The sequence below is a fragment of the Rhinatrema bivittatum genome, chromosome 7 (genome assembly GCF_901001135.1).
Source record: "Rhinatrema bivittatum chromosome 7, aRhiBiv1.1, whole genome shotgun sequence".
Classification (NCBI taxonomy): Eukaryota; Metazoa; Chordata; class Amphibia; order Gymnophiona; family Rhinatrematidae; genus Rhinatrema; species Rhinatrema bivittatum.
The window spans coordinates 268,477,984-268,500,655 of NC_042621.1; positions in this window are offsets into that span (position 1 = coordinate 268,477,984).

Sequence of the window (22,672 nt, forward strand, 5' to 3'; positions counted from 1 at the left end):
AGCCGCGGTGAAGAATATCAGTGGAGGATAGAATGTTTTAGTGCTGTGGTATAATCAAAAGCCAAATTGATATTGATCTAAAATGGAATGTTGGTCCAAGTAATCCGAAAGTTGTTTTAAAACGGCAGATTCAGTGATTTTTGTGATGAAAGGTAAAGTAAATATCGGACGAAAGGCGCTTTAATCTTGAGACACATTGCTCTGATTCTTCGGTATTGGAGTTATTGTGGCTTTTTTTTAATGAACATGGAAGAGAACCAGAGGATAACGAGGAGTTGACAGTGTTTGCTATAGGCAATGCAATATCTTCTTTAATCAATTTAAATAAGGCAGTGGAACAGGGAGAGAGAGGGTAGGTAGAAGGATTCATTTTGGATATAATTTGGATTATTTCAGTGCTAGCAACAAATTCAAATGATTCCCACGTATGAGATGGTTTTAGATCAAGGGTGGTGGGAATAGATGTTGGAAATGTATTTACAATGTCCCGGATTTTATCATGGAAATAGTTCATGAATGATTCGCATAAGCTGAGATTTGGAAGCGGTTTTGGAAAAGAGCACTGAATTATTTTGTTTGGTTAAGGATTTGACCATATTAAATAGAATTTTGGGATTATTATTCGCTTGAAAGATGCGTTTGGAAAAGTATGCTTTTTTGGCAATATTAATAGACGTGCGGTAAATATTTAGTTGGCTTTGGTATAACTTTAAATTGTATTGAGATTTATCTTTTCATCATTTTGTTTCTAGTACACGGAGATGCCTTTTTTGGATGATCAAGGATTGAGAGAACCAAGGAGAAAAGTTGGTTCTAGACTGGAAAGATTTCCGAGAGTCAGAAATGTTACCAGAGGCTAGGAGGACAGCATTATCCCAAGCTGTGACCATGTCTATAGTGTTGTTATTGGGGAGATTCAGGATTAACAGTAGAAAAGAGTCTTTGAATGACGGGGAATTGTTATGACTGTCGGTCACAGATGGCTGCGACTGCTATTACTCACTTCATGTGTTGCTGCCCTCTCTCCTTTGGGAAGACTCGCGGTTGTGGCTAGCCGCTTCCGACACTCATGGCTCCATTCCAGGACTCCCTAGGGCAACAAGGACGCCGCCGACCGCCATGTCTCTCCCGGGCCTTCCTTTAAGGACGCCAGGGCGGGAACCTCAGGGGTGTCTCCCCTTGATGACATCACTAGCCCTGGACTCTTAAGCACCATTGGGGCCTGGCTATAATCGACTTGGCAACGAGTTCCCTCCTTGCTGAGTCCTGCTGATCTCTCTACGGACACTGGTTCCTGATTCCTGCTCCCTTGGCGTGAGACACTCTTGGGCACCTGCTCTTCGGGGGCCCTGCTCCTGTCTCTGGCTATCTGCTCCTCGGAGGGTCCTGCGCCTCGGACGCTGTCTGCCATCTCCCCCGCTCCTCGGGGTTGCTCCAGGAACTGCTCTTCCCGTGAGACACTACATTGGTGTATCCCGCTCTGTAGACCATTGCCGTTCTACTCTGCTTCGTGGAGACTCAGTGTGGTGTGCCCCGCTCTGCAGAGCATTGCCTCACTGCTCTGCTTCATGGAGACCGAGTGCTGGTGTACCCCGCTCCGCGGGCCATTGCCTTCGCTTGTGACTGCCCCGCCCCTGCTCCTCCGGGTAGCATGATGTGAACTTGGGACTGTGCTGCGCTCCCCTGCTCCTCGGGGTAGTGTCCTCTTGCACTGCCAGAGACCTCTGGGCTTTCCACTTCTCGGGTAAGCCTACGTCATACCTCCCGAGCTGACTCTCTCTGTGGCTCCACCCCCTGGGGTTGCCCTCGCAAGCACACCTCCTTACCCTGCCTGCATTCCCCGCTCCTCGGGGCCTGCTCAGCATGCCACCACTAGGGGGACCTATTCTGGCAACCACATCCACACCCCAGTCTCCTGCTCGCCCTATACTCACTGGGCTGTGTCACCTATTGCTCAGACCTCGCCTCCCGACGGTGAGGCTCAGTGGGGCTCCTCCCCGTGGGTGATACCATCTCTCACTTCGGGCCAAAGGCCCACTAACCTACAAATCCTAACAGGAATCAATTGGGCGGATCAGGGGTGGAGTGAGTTAGGCGTCTAACTTATCCACCTAACTACCGATATTCGGAGTTTGGCTTCTAAGTGTACAACTAAGTTTAGGTGCCCCATAGAGCAGGTTTAAGCTTAGCAGGGTAGACTTATTTGGCAAATTACGCACATATATGTGTATATTCAGCAGTTTTGCCATGCCGCTGAATGTACATTGTAATTTACTCGGATAAGTTATATCCAGCTAGGTTACTTAAATGGCCAGCTTTGAATATTGACCTCATGAAGCCCAGCAACAAATAAGTTTTATATAGCGTAATAATTCTTATTCAAATTTCTTGCGCACACAAACAAGCTATATTTTTTCCTGTGATGTAGTTATAAAACTGTGTTTGAAACATGGACTGCTTTGGATTGAACTTTAGATTGTATTCACGTCATTATTACCCTTGGTCTAAAGAATATTTTTTTTAATTGATAGAATATTTCATTCTGCCACCCTGGACTGCACTATCGGGTAATATTTTTCTTATAATCTTTCTAACAATTTGACACAAGATTTTTACTGCACAAATCTATACTTTTTACTATATAGAATTTTGTCTGGGCACTGAATAGTTATAAAAAAGTAGGGATTTAATGGCATGGGGAACAGTGATTAAAACCACCAGTACTTGGAATAATATGTCTTGGTGCCGATAGTTTATGACTATCCCCATCCCATTTTCCACTTATTTGTTCAGCTATTTGACTTAATTAATTAAGCCGCTGCGCAATCTTGCCATAAATATCTGGAAATATGTGACGCATGGCATTGTGTGTGTGTGTGTGTGTGTGTGTGTGTGTTGCGAAAAAGATATTCAGATCAGCTTGGAGATAAATAAATGTCCACCAAAGATTTGTACCTTGCATAGCTTTTCATACACTTCCTATTTTTTTTTCTTTCAGAATACAAGCCCTGGTAAGTACCTCTGGATAACATACAAGAGACACCCTAAGCCTACAGAAGGAACCACATGCCCTGAGGCCAGCAAGGTTTGATTTAGTCTAATTAGCAGAATGATGATTCATTTATTTCTTTAAGATGTGCTAATTGTATATGGTAATTGAATTGCCAAATGAATATGCTGAAATAATGCATTCCCGCACCACAAACATGATAAGCAATATTTAAATATGTAAGTCAATTTGCTGAGCCAGATTTTATTGCTTTTTTATTGTTTTTATTTCATTTTATGTTTTTTTGGGGGTTTTTTTTTTTTTTTTTTTTTACAGCGAGGTTCTCCTATGTATCATCATCAGTGGAATTTCTGTAGGAATTTAGAATCAGGACCAGGATTTTTTTCTCACTCATATTTCAACAGGACACAAAGCTAACAAATGCTGGTTCTCACAGCTCGCCCTCTCTTTTACATTAAAGAACTCAGTTGCTACTTCAGTCTGTTGATGCTGTGGGGCAGCTGTCATGGGATTACTGAGAATTAGGATGGCACATTATTGTCACCTCCTATCATCTAACAATGCAGTTTAAGGCCTTGGACCGTGGCTGGAGAGCACCGGGTCAGGGTTTGACAGTAAACCTTTGCATATCTCTTGGGAGCGTGCAGAAAAAGAGGTTCCGCTTGTCCATATGTTTTGTCTTTTCAAAGGCTAATCCTTCTGCATGGAAAGGTTATAATTTGTGTCTGTGAAATTAATTTGTAGTTTTTGTCTCTTACTCTCTTTTTTTTTCCCCCCTCTGGATGCCAACTTGAGGGAGATTTATAAGTTCAGCAGACCCCAGTGTTGTGAGCCACCAACTGAGGTGAGGTCACTGGGCCACTGGCCAGCATTACATTTGGCCTAATTTCTCCTCCTGCTAGAGGTTACGGTCTGTGGTTGGCTTTTAGTGAAAGCAGCTGTGTGTGTGTTAGAGAGGGGGGGCTGGGGAGACTGCGTAAGGCACTATCAGGTGTGCCATTGGTCAACAGGGGTCAGAGCATATTGCAAAACAAAACAGCCAACCCCAGAACAGACTTCATTAGGGCCTTGTTCAGGCGTAAGATCTGAGCCAGCTGCTGCCACACTCATTCAGCCATTTGACACCTTGAAGGGGGAACTTCAGCTGGCAAAGGGATCCTATACATTTTAAATGCATAAAAAAGGTTACATCGGGTGATAGTCCTGTGTGTGGTGTCTAACCCTGGGGAATCCAAAGAGCTTGCACCAACTACCTTGTCTTTCTGAGGCCTGGTTTCACTGGGGTTTTAATTAACGGGAAGTTCAGGGGCGACACTATAACTGATGAGGCTTATTAATTGTTCTTATTATCTCTAAAGATGGTAGTCCTGTTTACGGAGGTTGTCACAGGACAAGTTTATTTTAAACTCACTGGGGGTTACTATTCAAAGCCATTTATCCGGCTAAATGACCAGTATTTGAATACTGAGCTGGATAGGTCATTATCTGACTAAAATCTAGCTGGATAAGAAAAGGCATTCCAGGGGCATTCCGGGACAGGGTAAATGTTATCCAGCTAACTTAGCTGATTTTTAGTTCTAACTGGCTAAATTAACTGGATAACTTGCTTCTTAAATGGATATCTTCAAAGATACCCGCTAGTAGCACTGAAAAACAAAAATAAAAAATATGTTTAGTGGGCCTGCTGCCCGATTCCCACCTCCGTCCCCAATATTTTGCAACTGGCCCTGCTGAGCTGAGCAGTTCCTAGCCCCCTAAAACTTTTACCAAAGATGTAAAATAATTATTTTTGGGATCGCAAATTGCCCCCCACCCCATCCTCCCCAACTCAGTGACAAAACCTTTTTCAGATTCATCAGAGAAAGAAGAAAGGTCCAAGGTGGTATAGTGAAACTGAAAGGTGAAAAGGATCAATGTGTGGAGAGAGACGAAGGAAAGGCGGAAATATGAAACAAATACTTCAGATCAGTGTTCACTAAGGAAGACCCTGGAGAAGGACCATCGCTGGCTAACAAGGCTGTGGATGGGGGTGGATTCGATAAAACCCCGTTTACGGAAGAGAATGTATGAGAAGAGCTAGGAAGACTGAAAGTGGACAAAGCCATGGGGCCTGATGAGGTTGGTTCAACCCAGGATACTGAGGGAGCTTAGAGATGTGCTGGGGGGTCCGCTGAGTGACCCGTTCAATAGATCCCTGGAAACGGGAGTGGTGCCGAGTGACTGGATAAGAGCGGTGGTGGTCCTGCTTCACAAGAGGGGGAGCAGAGAGGAGACTGGAAACTACAGGCCAGTTAGCCTCACCTCAGTGGTGAGAAAATGAACAGAGACTATTGAAAGAAAGGATAGTGAACTATCTACAATCTGGTGGATTGCTCGATCTGCAACAGCATGGATTCACCAGGGGAAGGTCCTGTCAGAAGAATCTAATTGATTTCTTTGATTGGGTGACTAGAGAATTGGATCAGGGAACAACGCTCAATGTGATTTTCTTGGATTTTAGTAAAGCCTTTGATATGGTCCCGCATAGAATATAAGAACATAAGAACATGCCATACTGGGTCAGACCAAGGATCCATCAAGCCCAGCATCCTGTTTCCAACAGTGGCCAGTCGAGGCCACAAGAACCTGGCAAGAACCCAAAGACTAAGTCTATCCCATGCTACTGATGCTAGTAATAGCAGTAGCTATTTTCTAAGTCAGCTTGATTAATAGCAGGTAATGGACTTCTCCTCCAAGAACTTATCCAAACCTTTTTTAAACCCAACTACACTAACTTGCACTAATCATATCTTCTGGCAACAAATTCCAGAGTTTAATTGTGCGTGGAGTGAAAAAGAACTTTCTCTGATTAGTTTTAAATGTGCTACATGCTAACTTCATGGAGTGCCCCCTAGTCCTTCTATTATCTGAAAGAGTAAATAACAGATTCACATTTACCTGTTCTAGACCTCTCATGATTTTAAACACCTCCATCATATCCCCCCTCAGCTGTCTCTTCTCCAAACTGAACAGTCCTAACCTCATTAGTCTTTCCTCGTAGGGGAGCTGTTCCATCCCCGTTATCATTTTGGTCGCCCTTCTCTGTAGCTTCTCCATCACAACTATATCTTTTTTGAGATGCGGTGATCAGAACTATACACAGTATCCATGGAACAATACTGAGGCATTATCACATTTTCCATTTTATTCATCATTCACTTCCTAATAATTCCTAACATTCTGTTTGCTTTTTTGACTGCTGCAGCACATTGAACCAACAATTTCAATGTATTATCCACTATGACGTTTAGATCTCTTTCCTGGGTGGTAGTTCCTAATATGGAATCTAACATCGTGTAACTATAGCATGGGTTATTTTTCCCTTTATGCATCACCTTGCACTTATCCACATTAAATTTCATCTGCCATTTGGATGCCCAATTTTCCAGTCTCACAAGTTCCTCCTGCAATTAAATCACAATCCGCTTGTGATTTAACTACTCCGAATAATTTTGTATCATCTGCAAATTTGATCACCTCACTCGTCGTATTCTTTTCCAGATCATTTATAAATGCTTTAAGATTTGCTGTCAATTAGTACATCTATAAAACTTACACCTGCCAGTTTTATTGTAAAATTGGCATCATTGGCTTTGAAAGAAAATTATTTCTTGTTTGATAGCAAATTTTATAAACAAATTAGTATCACCACTATGGGCGCAACAATGGCCTCAAGTGTGTCAAGTTTGTATGTGGGAGCTTTCGAGCAGAAGTAAATCCATATAAGCAACATATTCATTGCTGGCATAGATTTATTGATCTCACACAAAATGAGCTATATATGGCTTCCAATCCTCCTCATATAAATCTATCTATCACACCATTTCCCAAACAGGGAGGAATTATCTTAAACTGATATTATCTCAAAAAATTAGTTTTTTGGGAAATTGTATCAGAATAAATGTTTGAGCCATTAAGTTTAAAAAATGTTTAGATATTTACTGATATGAGTGAGAATAATTTTGTTGCACATATAGGAGAAATCCCCTGAAGAAGGCGGGTGTTACCGCCGAAACATCGCCGATGTCGGGATGCATGGGAGTGTGTATATAGCAGCGGCACTGTGAAACAGCGAGCCTATTGAGCAGCGGAGAAAATGGCAAAAAGATAAGGACTTAGTAGTGCTATTGAAATGTCATAAACATATTGAAAAAGCGGGCAAAAGAAATTTGGAGCACTTAGGTGTTGGGTAATAGTTCAGATAAATATTGAGAGATTGGTTTTAAAAAGTGGGTCACGTGATGGGGTTTTAAAAAAATGGGAAAGAGTAAATGAGGTGACTGTGTGTGTGTGATATACACGATACTGGTTGCAGCCCTATGTGGGCAAGAGCCAGGCGACTGTGAGAGCACATTTATTCTGATACAATTTCCCAAAAAACTAATTTTTTGAGATAATATCGGTTTAAGATAATTCCTCCCTGTTTGAGATATGGTGTGATTGATAGATTTATTGATGGCATTCTGATTTTTTGAACAATTTATAGAATGACTCAATAGCTGTAACATACATTTACAGTTTACATTTACCTATAGTGAGACAATGGTCTCTTTTTTGGATATTATAATTACTAAGCGAGAGCAAGAATATTTTTTCTCAATATTTCAGAAACCTACAGATAGGAATACACTTCTGAAACATGAGAGTTGTCATCTGGTGCAATTAAGAGACAGTATTCCCTTTGGGTAGTTTTTGAGATTGCATCAATTATGTTCTACTGTAGGAGAGTATAAACTTAGGGTGAAAGAAATGTGGGATAAGTTTGTGACAAGAGGAAACTATGTAGCTATTGTTAATAAAGCCCTTAAGTGTGCCCAGTGGAATGATAGAGAGATCCTTTTGCAGAATCATCCTCTTATTATTTCTTCGCATCTCACTTGCGTTTTCCCTTTTTCCCAAACTGTATATCAGGTTACCAGAAGTATTAACTGACACTGACATGTGTTGCGCTCGGGGGTGGACCCTTGTCCTGTGGCAGTGGAGCTGCGCCTCCTGGTAGGGACCAGAAGACAACTGCCTCCAGGGGGCGGAGCACGGGAAAAGACAGTGGCCAGAGAGAGCTTCACCACTGGAAGCACAACGTCCCCCCGGGAGGAGCCCGTAGGGACCCGGGCCACTTGGACTTAGGTGGGCCTTGCAGGGTTTCCGGAAAGAGTGGAAGTCTGGCGTGACCACAGACAGGAGGAGAGCGCGGTCAGGTTGGAGACTGGAGGTCAGAAGGGAGGCAGCAGGCAGAGTGGTCAGGAACAGTCGAGGACAGATGGCAGGCAGAGGTCAGGTTTCAGCAGTGTTCAGACTAGGTCTTAGGACAGGCAGAGGCCAGGTTCTGGCGGCAGTCAGACGAGGTCCTTGGACAGGCAAAGGTCAGGTTCCGGCAAAGGTCAGACAAGGCTGAAAATTGAAACACAAAGAACAAGGAGCCAAGACAGCTAAGGAGGGAACCAGTTGCAAAGGCAAGCTCTAGTTGTCAGAGCTTGCCTTAAATAGACCCTGGGGAAATGACTTCATCAGGGGAGGCCCGACAGCCCTAGTGCATCACGGCCCCTTTAAACCTCGGGGAGGGCACAAGCTTGGCGGTGGATGGGCCGCGCGAATAGTCATGGAGCTGAATGGCGATGGTGTTCCCGCCGCGCCACGGAGGGGGTTGCCCGGGCTGCAGAGAAGAGGTAAGGAGAGCCGACCACAGAACACGTGCTTGGCCTTCGCAACAGTACCCCCCCTCAAGGCCCCCCGCCAGAGGATCTTGTGGAATGGAGAGCCGAATCTCCACAAAGTCATGTGGAGCCATTGCTTGGGATCTCTCAGAATGTGAAAGAAAAGATGTTCTGGAAATACTTGGAGTTCTGGCTGTATCTGGAGATAGGCAATGCCTCTCCTTTCATGATGAACTAGGGTTAGTCTGGGTCTCCTGAGTCTTTCTGTAAGAACAGAAGTTGGTAAGGGCAGTAGCTATAGTTAGAGAGCAAGGGAGTTCACTCGAGTCTAGGCAGCACTCAGAATATTGAGGTCCCCACTGGATGAGATCAGCTGTGACCCAGTCGAACTGAGGTTGATGTTTTTGTAGCCATGGAAGGCCCAGAATAATTGGGTTAACTGCTGTAGGAAGGACATAGAAAGAGATGAGCTCTACATGATCCTGACCAACCCATAATGTAAGAGGTTGGGTAGCTCAAGTCACTGCTCCGGGAAAAGAGTCACCATGGACCGATGAGAGGGCCAGTGGTGATGTCAACATCTTAGTAGGAATCTGGTACTGGTCTACTAGACTCTGTTGAATGAAATTGGCCCCTGCTTCGGACTCCACTAGGGCCTGATTATTAAAGTTGGTGGAGGGAGTCACCACGGAAGTCGATAACAGGAGCAACGCTGAGGTCGTAGTGAGACCAAGGGGTATTGATCCTGTGGTCCCTGATGCAAAGAAGGTTCTCTTTTCGTAGGACAATGGAGGCAATGGTGGCCCTGGTCTCCGCAATAGAGGCACGGGCTGAGCTGGCGATGGTGGGATTTCTCTTCTTCCGATAAACGGACGCGGTTGATTTGCATTGGTTCTTCGGTGTTTTCTGGGAGCCATAGCTGGTTCTTGACAGTGGAAAGGGGGACGCTTGAGCAGTTCTTCAAGTTAGATCGGTTCTCTTGGGCCCGTTCTTGAAGTTGTCGATCCAATTTTCCCGTAAGGTCCATCAACCCTTCAAGGGACGTAGGGATCTCCCGAGCGGTGAGTTCATCTTTTAACCTGGGTGCCAGTCCTTCCAAAAAGATGGCATGTAGGCTATTCCCTTGCCAATTGAGTTCCGTGGCCAATGTACGAAACTCGATGGCATACTCGGACAGGGAGCGATTCTCTTGTTTCAATCGCAACAAGTCGGAGCCCATTGTGGGGAGCCTGCCAGGCTCATCAAAGACTTGTTTGAAAGCAGACATGAATTGTGGGAGACTGGCAAGGAGTGGATCATAACGTTCCCAAAGCGGGGAGGCCCAGGCCAGGGCCTTACCCTCCAGAAGAGACAAGATGAATGTGGTCTTGACCAGGTCGTTTGGGAAAAGGACAGACTACAGTGTGAAATGCATCTGGCATTGATTTAGGAACCCATGACATTGTTTAGGATCACCTGAGTAACGAGGTGGCATAAGTAAGGAAATGGGTATCCATCCAGGGTCAGGTGACGCAGGAGTCACCGAAGACGGTAGAGGAACGTTTAACCGGTTCAGGAAGTCTTGTTGAGAAGCAAGGTGATTCACGTCCACTACCACTTGATCCAGAGTTGCCTGGAGTTTCTAAATGATCCCAGAATAGGAATCCAGTCGGGCATGTAGGCGTTCCACGGAGGAGGACAGAGCTTCAAGCATCGTTGCTCTTCCTGGTTCTTAGAAGCCAGGTCCGGAATGGCCTGCAAGGTAGAAGGTTCCGCCGAGTCCATGGCCTTTGCAACCTGTTGCGCTCAGGAGTGGACCCTTGTCCTGTGGCAGTGAAGCTGCGCCTCCTGGTAGGGACCAGAAGGCAACTGCCCCCAGGGGCGGAGCACGGGAAGAGACAGAGGCCAGAGAGAGCTTCACCACTGGAAGCCCGAGGTCCCCCGGGAGGAGCCCGTAGGGACCCGGGCCGCTTGGACTTAGGTGGGCCTTGCAGGGTCTCCAGAGAGAGTGGAAGTCCGGCATGCCCACAGACAGGAGGAGAGCACGGTCAGGTTGGAGACTGGAGGTCAGAAGGCAGGCAGCAGGCAGAGTGGTCAGGAACAGTCGAGGACAGATGGCAGGCAGAGGTCAGGTTCCAGAAGCATTCAGACGAGGTCTTAAGACAGGCAGAGGTCAGGTTCCAGCAGTGGTCAGACGAGGTCCTTGGACGGGCAAAAGTCAGGTTCCAGCAGCGGTCAGACGAGGCTGAAAATTGAAACACAAAGAACAAGGAGCCAAGACAGCTAAGGAGGGAACCAGTTGCAAAGCAAGCTCTAGTTGTCAGAGCTTGCCTTAAATAGACCCGGGGAAATGATGTCATCAGGGGAGGTCAGAAGGCAGGCAGCAGGCAGAGTGGTCAGGAACAGTCGAGGACAGATGGCAGGCAGAGGTCAGGTTTTGGCGGCGGTCAGACGAGGTCCTTGGACGGGCAAAGGTCAGGTTCCAGCAGCGGTCAGATGAGGTCTTAGGACAAGCAGAGGTCAGGTTCCGGCAGCGGTCAGACGAGGTCCTTGGACAAGCAAAGGTCAGGTTCTGGCAACGGTCAGACGAGGCTGAAAATTGAAACACAAAGAACAAGGAGCCAAGACAGCTAAGGAGGGAACCAGTTGCAAAGCAAGCTCTAGTTGTCAGAGCTTGCCTTAAATAGACCCGGGGAAATGATGTCATCAGGGGAGGCCTGTAACAAGGTGGACAGCCAGGAAGGAATAGAAAACATGAGGAGGGATCTAGCAAAGGTCAAGGAATGGTCAAAGGTCTGGCAGCTAAGATTTATTGCTAAAAAATGCAGAGTAATGCATTTAGGATGCAAAATCCCAAGGGAAAGGTACAGTTTTGGAGGTGAAATTCTTCTAAGCACAAAGGAAGAGCAGGATCTGTGGGTAATTGTATCTGATGATCTTAAGATGGTCAACAGGTGGATAAAATGATGGTAAAAGCCAGAAAGATTCTTGGCTGCCTCAGGAGATGAATGGTCAGCAGAAAAAGGGAGGTGATATTGCCCCTGTATAGGTCCCTGGAGAGACCTCACTTGGAATATTGTATACAATTCTGGAGGTTGCACCTTCAAAAGGATATAAACAGGATGGAGTCGATCCAGAGGGTGGCTACTAAAACGGTCAGTGGTCTTCGTTCTAAAGCATATGGGGATAGACTTAAAGATCTAAACATGTACACCCTAGAGGAAAGGCAAGATAGGGGAGAAATGATAGCGGCATTCAAATATCTCAAAGGTTTCCATGCCCAGGAGGTGAGTCTTTTTCAATGGAAAGGAAGCTAGGGAAATATTTCTTTACAGAGAGGGTGGTGGATATGTGAACCAGCCTTCCAGTGGAAGTGGTTGAGACAAAAACAGTATCTGAATTCAAGAAAGCATGGAATAAATAGAGGAGATCTGTAAGGAAGTTATGAAAATTATAATGCTAAATTAATTAGACAGATGGGCAGACTGGATGGATGCATAGATGGTCTTTTTCTGGTGTCATATTTCTATATTTCTATGTGATTGCTTTAGAGACTGAAAGTATGCCCGGGGCCTATGCGCGTATGATCCCCTCTATGGGCAGGGCTTAATTTGTAGACCAAAAGGAAGTGGGAGTGAGAGTGGCTAGGGGGCAGGGAGCAGGTCCAGGCCTGAGTGTGAACCATCTCTCTCCCCTAAACCCACACACTCTCTCTCTTACACAGATATAGGCAAATATATTCTTCACACTTCATTTCTTCAAGGGACCCACAACAGATTTATTCTGCCAGCTATGCTCTGCTTCATCAGGCTCCAGAAAAACAACACCCATTTCCTATCGTGTAGCAGATGGACTCAGGACCAATGGATATAGTGTACTCCTGATAGCAGATGGGAGACGGAGTCAGATTTCAATGCTGATGTCAGCCTACATATACCCGTGCAGGAAGCTCAGCTCTTCAGTATTTCTCCGTCCCCTAAGCAGATAGGGACACATCCACACACTAGAATAGTGTTAGCAATTCTAAAACAAAAAAGAAAGAAAATTTACCTCCAGTTGAGAATACCTGAGGTGATTTCCGAGGTCCCTCAGAGGTAAGCCTCGATCTGGTAGCCGGCTCCCGGCGTGGACTTAGCCCCTAGGGTGGCTTAGAGGCAGCGGGTGTTGAATCGAGTGTGGCAGTGAAGGTAATTCCCTCTCCCCCCGCAGCTGGAGACCGCCCGGTACGAGACCGGGAAACGCCGAGACCAGGTAAGGAAGAAAACGTTTTCTAAGGCTCTGAGGCTCGAATTGCCGCATAGATCGTCCCTTCCGGTGTCTGTAAAATCGGGTTGAGCAGCCCCGTCCGGGCTAGACCCCGATCCGGTGATAGGGTCCACATACATGGAATCCCTCTGGGGGGGGGGGAGGTTTGCCATCTTGCCCACGTGGTCGCCGGCGCCATTTCCCCCCCTTGATCGCCGTATTGTCCGCACAACTGAGCCGTGCGCACAGCGGCGAGCTGAGCGCACAACCGACTTGTACGCACAGCAGCACGCGCATCTGTGCCGTGCACACAGCAACGCACACAATGGTGCCGGACTTATAGCGGCCCTCATAAACGGCTCGAGCGCATAAATCGGTCCGTGTGCACAGCGGCTCGCATATCTCGCCCAGGCGCACAAAGTGGTAGCCTGCGAGTGCAACCCGCACGACATCGCCAGCGCAACCGGAACGCACAACTAAGCCTCCCGCGCGCACATCTATGCGCACAGACGATTTTGAGCCACTCCACACGCAAAAATCATGGCACCGCCGGCCAAGAAAGCCAAGGGACAAGCCCTCTGCCCAGCCTGCCACCTGAGAGCTGCGCAACCTGAAGTGGCCTCTGCCCTATGCCTGCAGTGCAAAGAGGCTCAGGGGGAACCTAAGCAAGGCCCTCCACAGCCAGTAGAGGGATCCAGATCCTCCAATGATAGTACCCCGGACCTCTGTATCTCCAACTCAGGGCCTACTCAGGGGGGGCACCTTGGGGGCATCCACTGGATTCAATATGGACCCAGGGTCTTTTTCCTGAGTGGAATTCTTCAAAGGGCTGCAAACCTTTATCCAGGCACAATCGGTACCGCCTGCAACACAGACCAAGTCTCCACCAGAAGCACAAGACCTTCCATGCGCCTCTCGCACCTACCCAAACGCACCCCATCCAGGCAAAAACCTCCCCTTAGGGAACACAGATACCTCGGGGGAAGAGTCTGACTCCCTGGAGAAATGGGAAATCCCTCCAGGGATGGAACCATACCGAACCATGATGCGATTCTTCTCCAAAGACAAGTTACCAGCTCTGGCCATGAGTACCACAGCGGAGCCAAAGACGAACCCAGTTTTGGTCGGTCTCCGTCAGGCCTCATTCTATTTCCCAATGCTGCAGGCCGTACACAACTGATTGACCTGGAATGGAATGCTCCGGAAGCCAGCTTCAAAGGAGGATGGGGCCTAGAAGCCCTATACCCCCTGGAACCCACAGCCAAAGAACTCCTACGGTTCTTAAAAGTGGACGCCCATGGTCTGCGCAATCTCAAAGCGCACGACCATCCCAGTTGAAGGAGGTGCTGCACTCAAGGATGCCCAGGACAGATGTCAGGAATCCATCCTTAAACAGTCATTTGATGTTGCAGCAATGACCCTGCAGATCGCTTCCTGCTGCGTCGTTGTGACATGTGCCTGCTTGCTTCTCTCTAGAGACGCAACCACCTCCGCCGAAACATTAGAACCGGCGATATCCTTCTTCACGGATGCGACCTCAAACCTGGTACGCACCTCAGCCAGGGGCGTATCTTCCATAGTGGCAGCCAGAAGACAACTATGGCTTCGAAATTGGTCAGCCGACGCGACCTCCAAAACGAACCTCACGAGACTGCCTTTTAAAGGATCTCCCCTGTTTGGGAGCAAATTGGAGAAGTTAGCCAACAAATGGGGCAAATCTCCAGTGCCTCGTTTACCGGAGGACAGGAACAAGAGAAATCAGTGCTCCTCCCCCCGAAGAACCAAGGGCAGAGGAACCCAGCGCTTCAGACCATACAAGAACACATACTACCAAGCACCTTGCCCCGTAGGCAGGGGCCAGTCCTTTTGGAAAAGACACAACAAGAGGGGAGCAGGCTCAGGTACAGGCCCCAGCCTCACCCCCACAATGAAAATCAACAGACCCATCCACAGGAAGAAGCCATAGGGGGCAGACTTACCCTCTTCTACCAAAGATGGATCGAGATAACATCGGACAAGTGGGTCCTAACCATCATTCGGGAGGGATACTACCTGGACTTACACAGCATTCATCCAGACAAATTCGTGAGATCACCATGCCACTCCCTCTCCAAGAGAACGGCAGTGGAAGCCACACTGACAAAACTACTCAGCCTAAAGGCGATAACCACGGTGCCCAAGCACCAACAAAATACAGTTTGTGCCCCTGGTCAAGGACTGACACTGTGGTAGCTAGGCTGAATTGGAATGGGGGCTATGGAGATGGGGAGGGGGGTAAATAACCTCAGTTGTTTTGAATGAAGGCTGGTGATTGAGTTGGAAGTGCAAAGGATCAGGAGGAAACTGCTGAGCTAAAAACGCAGTTGAACTTACTGTAATATCTACATTAGCTGTGCAGTCTTCACTGCTCCTCTCTTACCTTATTCTAAGCCTCTTTTTCCTTTCAATCACAGCATTATACCCTCTCTCACAGTCATTCTGTCAGACCTCACACATCATGCCTGCCCTCCATACTTTCTGCATGCTTGCAAACACTTTCTCACACAGACATCTTTCATTTTCGCTATCACAGAGCACAAGGTTGCCAACTCCAGCAAACAGGCCAGATTTTCAGGAAATCCACAACGAATATACATGAAATAGTTTGCATACAATGGAGGCAGTGCATGCAACTCTTATCTCATGCAAATGCATTGTGGATATCCTGAAAACCTGGCCTCAAGGTCCGGAGTTGGCCACCCATGACAAAGCACATATCCCTGGTACAGTGGATCCCCAGAAGAGTAAGAAGATCAAACAGTACAGAAAATATTGGCATACATCAATGCTATAGATTTGAAAGTATGATTCAAGCACAGTTTGTAGTGCTACTACACTTAATCAGTTGTTAATAACACCAGATGATATACACATAGGGGCAGATTTTCAAAGGGTTATGTGCGTAAATCCAGGAGGATTTAGGCGGATGGGGGGTTATGCATGCCGGGCCTATTTTCAAAAGGCCCGGCGGCACACATAAAGCCCTGGGACCTGTGTGCGCGTGCCTCTGGCAGGCATAACATGTGAAATAAAGATATGGGGGTTTTTTTTCGGGCTGGGGGCGGGACAGGTAGGGGAAGGGAGCTGCCTCAGAAGGAACGGGGAAAGCCAGCTGGTCTCCCCGAGGGCTTGGCGCGCGCAAGGTGCACTAGTGTACACTCCCTTGCGTGTGCCGACCCCTGATTTTATAACATGCGCGCAAAATCGGGTGTACATTTGTGTGTGCCAGGTTGCGCGCACAAATGTACGCCACGAGCGTATTTTTAAAATCTGCCCCATATTACATTCAAAAACCTTCTTCATACCAAACACAACATCTGATGACTGATGTGGTGATCAATTTTTCTGGGACCTGCCATGGTGCCCATATACAGTATTACAGCAGAGTTCCCTTGTATGAGAACATGCGTATGTAGCTGTGATTGTTGGGACTGAGTTCAGCTGGGAATGTGTAAGTGTGAATAAGTCCTTGTGTATATGATCGTGACTTGGGTGTGAAATGAGTAAGGGATATTGTGTCCATTGCTTTGTGCTTTTGAAGATGGTAATGGATATGCCCCTCTTTTCCTGGTTGATAATACCATTTCTGCACCCATCTGCTAGGGGTGTGCTTGACAATAATTTTCATTTTGTTTTATTTTTATTTTGTTTTTAATTTATTTTAATTTTTTAAAGTTTTGTTTTGTATGATTTTTTTTTGTTTTTAAATTTTTCTTTCAATTTTAGTGCACACAAAATCAAAATAGTGTGCACTAACTCAAATTAGTATACACTATTTGAGTTAAAGTGCACTAGTTTGATTTAATACATACTAATTTGATTTAGAACACACCAATTTGAGTTAGTGCATGCTAGAAACAAAATTAATTCTGGAATTTCGTATTTTCTACTGCTGTTTTATTTGCAAAATGACATGAAACGGTATAAATAATGTTAGTGATATTGTCTGTATCATTTGAAATGGAGGTACATCCCTACCATCTACAGGCTCAGAAAAGTGCTGCAACAGTGTCCATTGGTCTACAAGAACATTAAGGGGTAGATTTTTAAAAAAAGCGCGGTTGCGTACTTTTGTTTGTGCACCAGGCGCAAACAAAAATATGCTGGATTTCTAAAATCCTGGATCGGCGCGCGCAAGGCTGCCGATTTTGGGTAGCCGGCGCATGCCGAGCCGCGCAGCCTGTCACCGTTCCCTCCGAGACCGCTCCGAAATCGGGCGGATTTACGCGAGCAGGGCTTTTAAAATCCGCCCGTAAGTATATAATTAGCCTCTTGAAAACCCACTTTTGTGGCTTGGATGACACTGATTTCTTTCTGTCCCTGACTCTAAGCATGCAAAACCTACGCGGCATGCATGCTGTGTGCTCCAGCATTGTCTGTCTTGGCTGGAGGAATAGTCTATGGAGACTGACTTGTAGGAGCCACAGCTAGCACGAGAAGTAGAACCTTTGATGGTTCTTTATTGCTAAGACTTAAGGAGGATGTGAAAATCTGAGTGTTCCTGCAAGAAGCTACAGAAGAATGCAACAACTTAAGTTTATTAGCCGCACAATAAATCTGCATAGGAAACATGCACTGACAAGATCTCTGTATCTTTTATTTAATGAGGACCAATAGGATAAATATATGGAAGATATTCAAGTCTTAGGAATTTAAGGACAGAATTCTCTTTTTAGAAACCAAAAACTGGAAACAGAATAATTCCAAAAAGCTAAAAGGAAAAGCTCCCTTGAGAAGATTTGTCTTTTGATTTTAGACAAACTTTGGCTTTAAAATGGAAAAATACTGTACAAACCATTATAGGTCCATTATTTAAAACTCTTCTCTGGATTTAGGCGTGGATTCTCTAAGGTCGTGGGGGGGGGGGGGGGCAAAGGGGGGGGTGGTCCTGCGATATCCGGCAGCGATAAGGTGTAGTTATTCGACGTGAAACTGGCGGCGATAAGGAATCTTACCTTTCACCGCCAGCGATGTGTCCGCAGCGTCGGCCCCCAGTGCCGCCCCCGACTCCTCCTCTTCTGGGGCTGACTCCACCTCGAGCTAGCTGTCGCACGTGAAAAGTCCCTTTTCGCGTGCGATAGCGTTAGAGAATGACCCCCTTAATGCGGTATCTAGTGCTAGCATATTTATAAACGGTGGGTACCTGAGTCTAAGAATCACAGAAAAGTCTTTAACACTTCAACTAGCACTGACGATATTTACAGTTTAGATGAAATTTTAACTGTTTCACGTTTATAGAAGAGAGCCATATTGCATTTTATTACAAAAATAAAATCTATTTTCATAGAACTTGGGGAATGGCAAAGTATCTCGGTAGGATGTCAGTGAAAGAATAACTACAGTTAAACGCATTTAAGATAGCTCATACAATGCCATTGTAAATAAATGCAGGTTACTGAGGAGAAAGGTAGGAATATATGATTAGCAATATACAGAATACAAACTAAAACTGTGATCAACCATATGTGTTGCATTTTTATTGCAAATTTTTATATGTGAAATCCTCGTATCTTTCTCACTTTCTTTTGTTATGGTTAGGCAGTCAGGGCTCCACCAGATATCATTTCCCAGCATGTCATATTGTCAGATCAGAAGTCTGGAAGTGCAATCAGATGCATAAAACAAGAAGTGGAGAGCAAGTCTACTAGCGAAGCACAAGACATAGACATAGACCCAAACTGTCTCTTTCTCAGTGGAAGAGCATTCATCACACTCTGCTAAGATGAATCCCTGGACCACCCTCTTCCCTCCCCGGGGAATCTTTAACCACCATGCAGGACATACTTGAAATAATTCTGCGTTCCCTTTTCTGCCCCCTCATCCCTTTTCCGTTTGATATTAGTCGCAGGCTTTGGCTAACCTTGCAACATAGCACAAAACTCTCTAGGCTCTGAGGACTGTGTGATTCACTTTTTTCTCTGGGAAAATTTGGCTATGCTTGGTTGATTTATGAAATCACATGTGATGATTCAGGAGAAAGCCAACTTGGAATAATTTACAAGTTGGGAGGTTTTTCTTAAACCTTCTCTTCAAAGCTGAAAATTTCTTCCAGAAGGTCAACTTTTATGTCAGTTTCTCTATGAAGAGCTAATAAGATCATGTCTGGAAGGAATTAAAGTCACCTATGTTGATTGATTTAGTATTGATGTCTGAATGTAGCTCCTAGGGATATGCATTTGTTTAAAACAAATGTATAAAATGCAGCAAATGAGGCCATTTTTGGTCCATTCTGCGTCCTTGGCATGGACGGTGCCATTATGATGTACAGCAGTACATGTTATTTATTTATTTATTTTACAAAATTTATATGCTGTGTCATCTAAAATTCTGAGCAGCTTACGATTAAAACATGCATAATATTAAAAAACTACATATATTTCAACATCATAAAACACAATAACATATATAAAAAAGTAAAATTGTAAGAAAATAAAAATAAATTAAAACAGAAATAAAAATAAAATGGCCCACATTTGCTCACACAGATGATAAATATTTCTTGCCAATCAAATTAAAAAAAAAAGCAATCTCAAACAAATGTGTTTTAAGCTGTTTTTTTAAAGGACTTGGGACATGCCTGCTTTCAGAATGATAGAGATAATAATTTTACTCAGGATTCTACTAGACGAATAATTATATGATTAGGGATATCCAATAAGTATTGCCCCTCTGATTTTAAATTTCTAACTGGATGGTGGATCTTTAGAAGAATATTAAGACAAACAGGGGTGTCATGACTTAGAGCATTATGTATTAAACTTAAAATTGTATATTGTATTGTATATTTAATTGGTAGCCAATACAAGGAATTTAAGATTGGTGAGATGTGTTCAAACTTTGAGGAGCCCATTAAGATTCTTGCAGCAGAGTTCTGTATCATCTGCAAGGATGACAAAATTTATTTTGGCTACTGTAAGACTAAAGAATTTAATTTAATCAGCCCAGTTGCCAAAGAAATCTTTATTCTAACTCTGAAAGCTGAACAGTCTCTTCAGCAGGCATAGGAAACTTGGCCACCTCTTTTGGTCCTCGTTCTTGGCTGGGGCTTGCGTGGCCACCATTTGCTGAGATGGGGCTGCCCCCATGCTTTGTCTTTGAAACACACGCTTCAGCTCCGAGAACATGTCAGGGCAGGTCAGTTTGGCTCTTGTAGTTCTCTGTAGAATGTGCATCATGATGAAGGCGAGTCGTGGGTGGAACTGTGCTGTCTAATCCGGAGGAAGGTTGCTGCAGTAATGTATGCCAGCTCATCCTTCAAACTGACATTGTCATTTTTGGAAGATCGCAGATGGAAGAAAATATTGGGAGGCCTAGTCCTAGACGTTCAGGCTGGGCTACAGTTCTAGGCCTTGACCCTGGCAAAGGGTCCAGGCCTCAGGCTGGACCCCAACACCAGGCCTAGGCTTTGGTGATGGGACCAAGCCTCAGGCCAGGCCCCTATACCAAGATCAGGCCTTGGCTTGGGACTCAATGCTGAGGCCAGGTCCCAACAGAGGCCCCCCTTTTTTTTTTTTGCTGTTTGTTTTTTTTGTTGTTTATGGGGGTTTGCTACTTGTTTAATTTTTTGGGGAGGGTTGGCAAACAAACTGAACCAAAAAATATTCACAAACTGAATCTTACTGAAAAAATACCCATGAAATTAAAAAAAAAATGAACTGAACCAAAAATTTTGGGGCTGTACATACCTAGCTGCTCATTTTGGCCACAGGATCTAGTACTTTTGGGGAGAGCGGAGTTAGCCGTATAAATTAACCAGCTAACTCTAATTAACTTAAGCAGCTGACTCTGGTCGTGCTGCTGGCTTGTCCCAAAGTTATGTGGACGGTGCAGTTGGTGCCACCAAACTAAAGTGGGCAAGGAATAGGTAGATCCGGTTATACAATACAAAGTTTGGAGAACGAGCAACACCAACTGTAATTCTAGCAATGTAGTTTACGTGATTGTTTGCCCTTGTCCCAAGCTTTATGTTGGTCGTACATCGCGCCCAGTTCGCGTTAGGCTAAGTGAACATAAGTCATGGTATACTACAGCCAAATTGACGGCACCTATGGTGCAGCATCTGAAGGCAGCAGATCATGATATATGAGACCTAAAGTGGACAGTGTTGGAACAAGTTATAGCTTCCTCCCGTGGAAGTGATCTGAGTGTCCGATTAAATTATCGTGAACTATTTTGGATCTACACTCTACAGTCATCATACCCAGCGGGAATGAATGAAGAACTTAATCTGTCTACTATTTTATAAAAAATCTCCGTCACTTGGTGACCGATTTCTAGCTGAATTATTACCGGGGATACTCGTTCATCGTAGTATCGCTCATGTGAATGGTTACATCCAGGTTCGAGGCATTGATCACTTTGTATTTAAAACCCTTTTTTGGACATCCCACTCAGTTCCGAGACACTGATAGCCTTGTATTTAAAGTTCCCTTGGACGTTCACAATCAGCTACATGTTAAAGGGGGCGTGGTTTAAAACGCCCCGGGTAAATCATCAGCGCAACTGGTTATTTAACAAAGCAGTTCCTTATAGGATATTTGGATTTTTAATTTTGTCTGATTGGCTCGAAATTCCCATAGTGGCGCCTGATATAAGGGAGACCATTTGGATACAGGTTCAGTTGACATCCAGACGGGAATAGACATGGACATCCGTTTGAAAGATGCACATCAAGTAAAATAAATATAAAGACGAATTGATTTTTGAAAATCTCTGGTGGCAACAACGACTCCACCGCGGAACTCAAGGGAGGTGGTCAAGTTTTTTCAGTTTCACAGTAAACTTGAGATATTTTGTGTGTTAGATACCATATGCTTGCATAACCCCTGAGGAAAGACGTTTTTCTTCTGAAACATGTACATGTCGGTACTTTCAAGTATATATTGATTAGCAATAGACGGATACAGAGACCAGCATCAAATCAAAAGAGTGTTGAATGTAATGGTGGGGACACATTTTTTAATTCATTGGAAGCTTGGAAACATTTTTGGAGTTTTTCCAAAAGCACTCTTGGTGGATGCCGTCTATACACTATGGGGTAGATTTTATAAATGTACGCCCGCGCGTACTTTTGTTTGCGCAGGAGGTGCAAACAAAAATCCGGAGTCGGCACATGCAAGGGGGTGCACATTTGTGCACCGTGCGCGCGCTGAGCCCTGCATGTGCTGCCCGTTCCCTCCGGCCTCCCCCTCACCCCCCCAGCCCTATCTACACCTCCCCCCACCTTTATCGTGAAAGTTACGCCTGCTCCAGGCAGGTGTAACTCGTGCGCGCCGATCGGCTGCCACTGCGCGATTCCCCGGCCCGGGAGCAATTTCGGAGGGCTCGGCCACGCCCCCAAAATGCCCCTGGGCTGGCACCACGCCCCCGACACGCCCCCGGAACGTCCCGAATGTTGCGCCGTCCCCGACACGCCCCCGACATGCCCCCCTAGCAAAGCTCCGGGACTTACGCGCGTCCTAGGGCTTGCGTGCGCCGCCAAGCCTATGCAAAATAGGCTCGGCGTGCGCAGGGGGTTTTTGAAAGGGTTACGCGCATAACCCTTTAAAATCTACCCCTATAAGAATAATTTTGTTGGACGTCATAAATACAGTGACAAAAACTTTCAAAAGAATTTCACTAAAACGTTTGTTGCACAAAAAAGTTCAAAAATAAGAGGAGGTTGGAGGTTAATTATTATAACATGCTTGTACGTAGCAGGGATGCC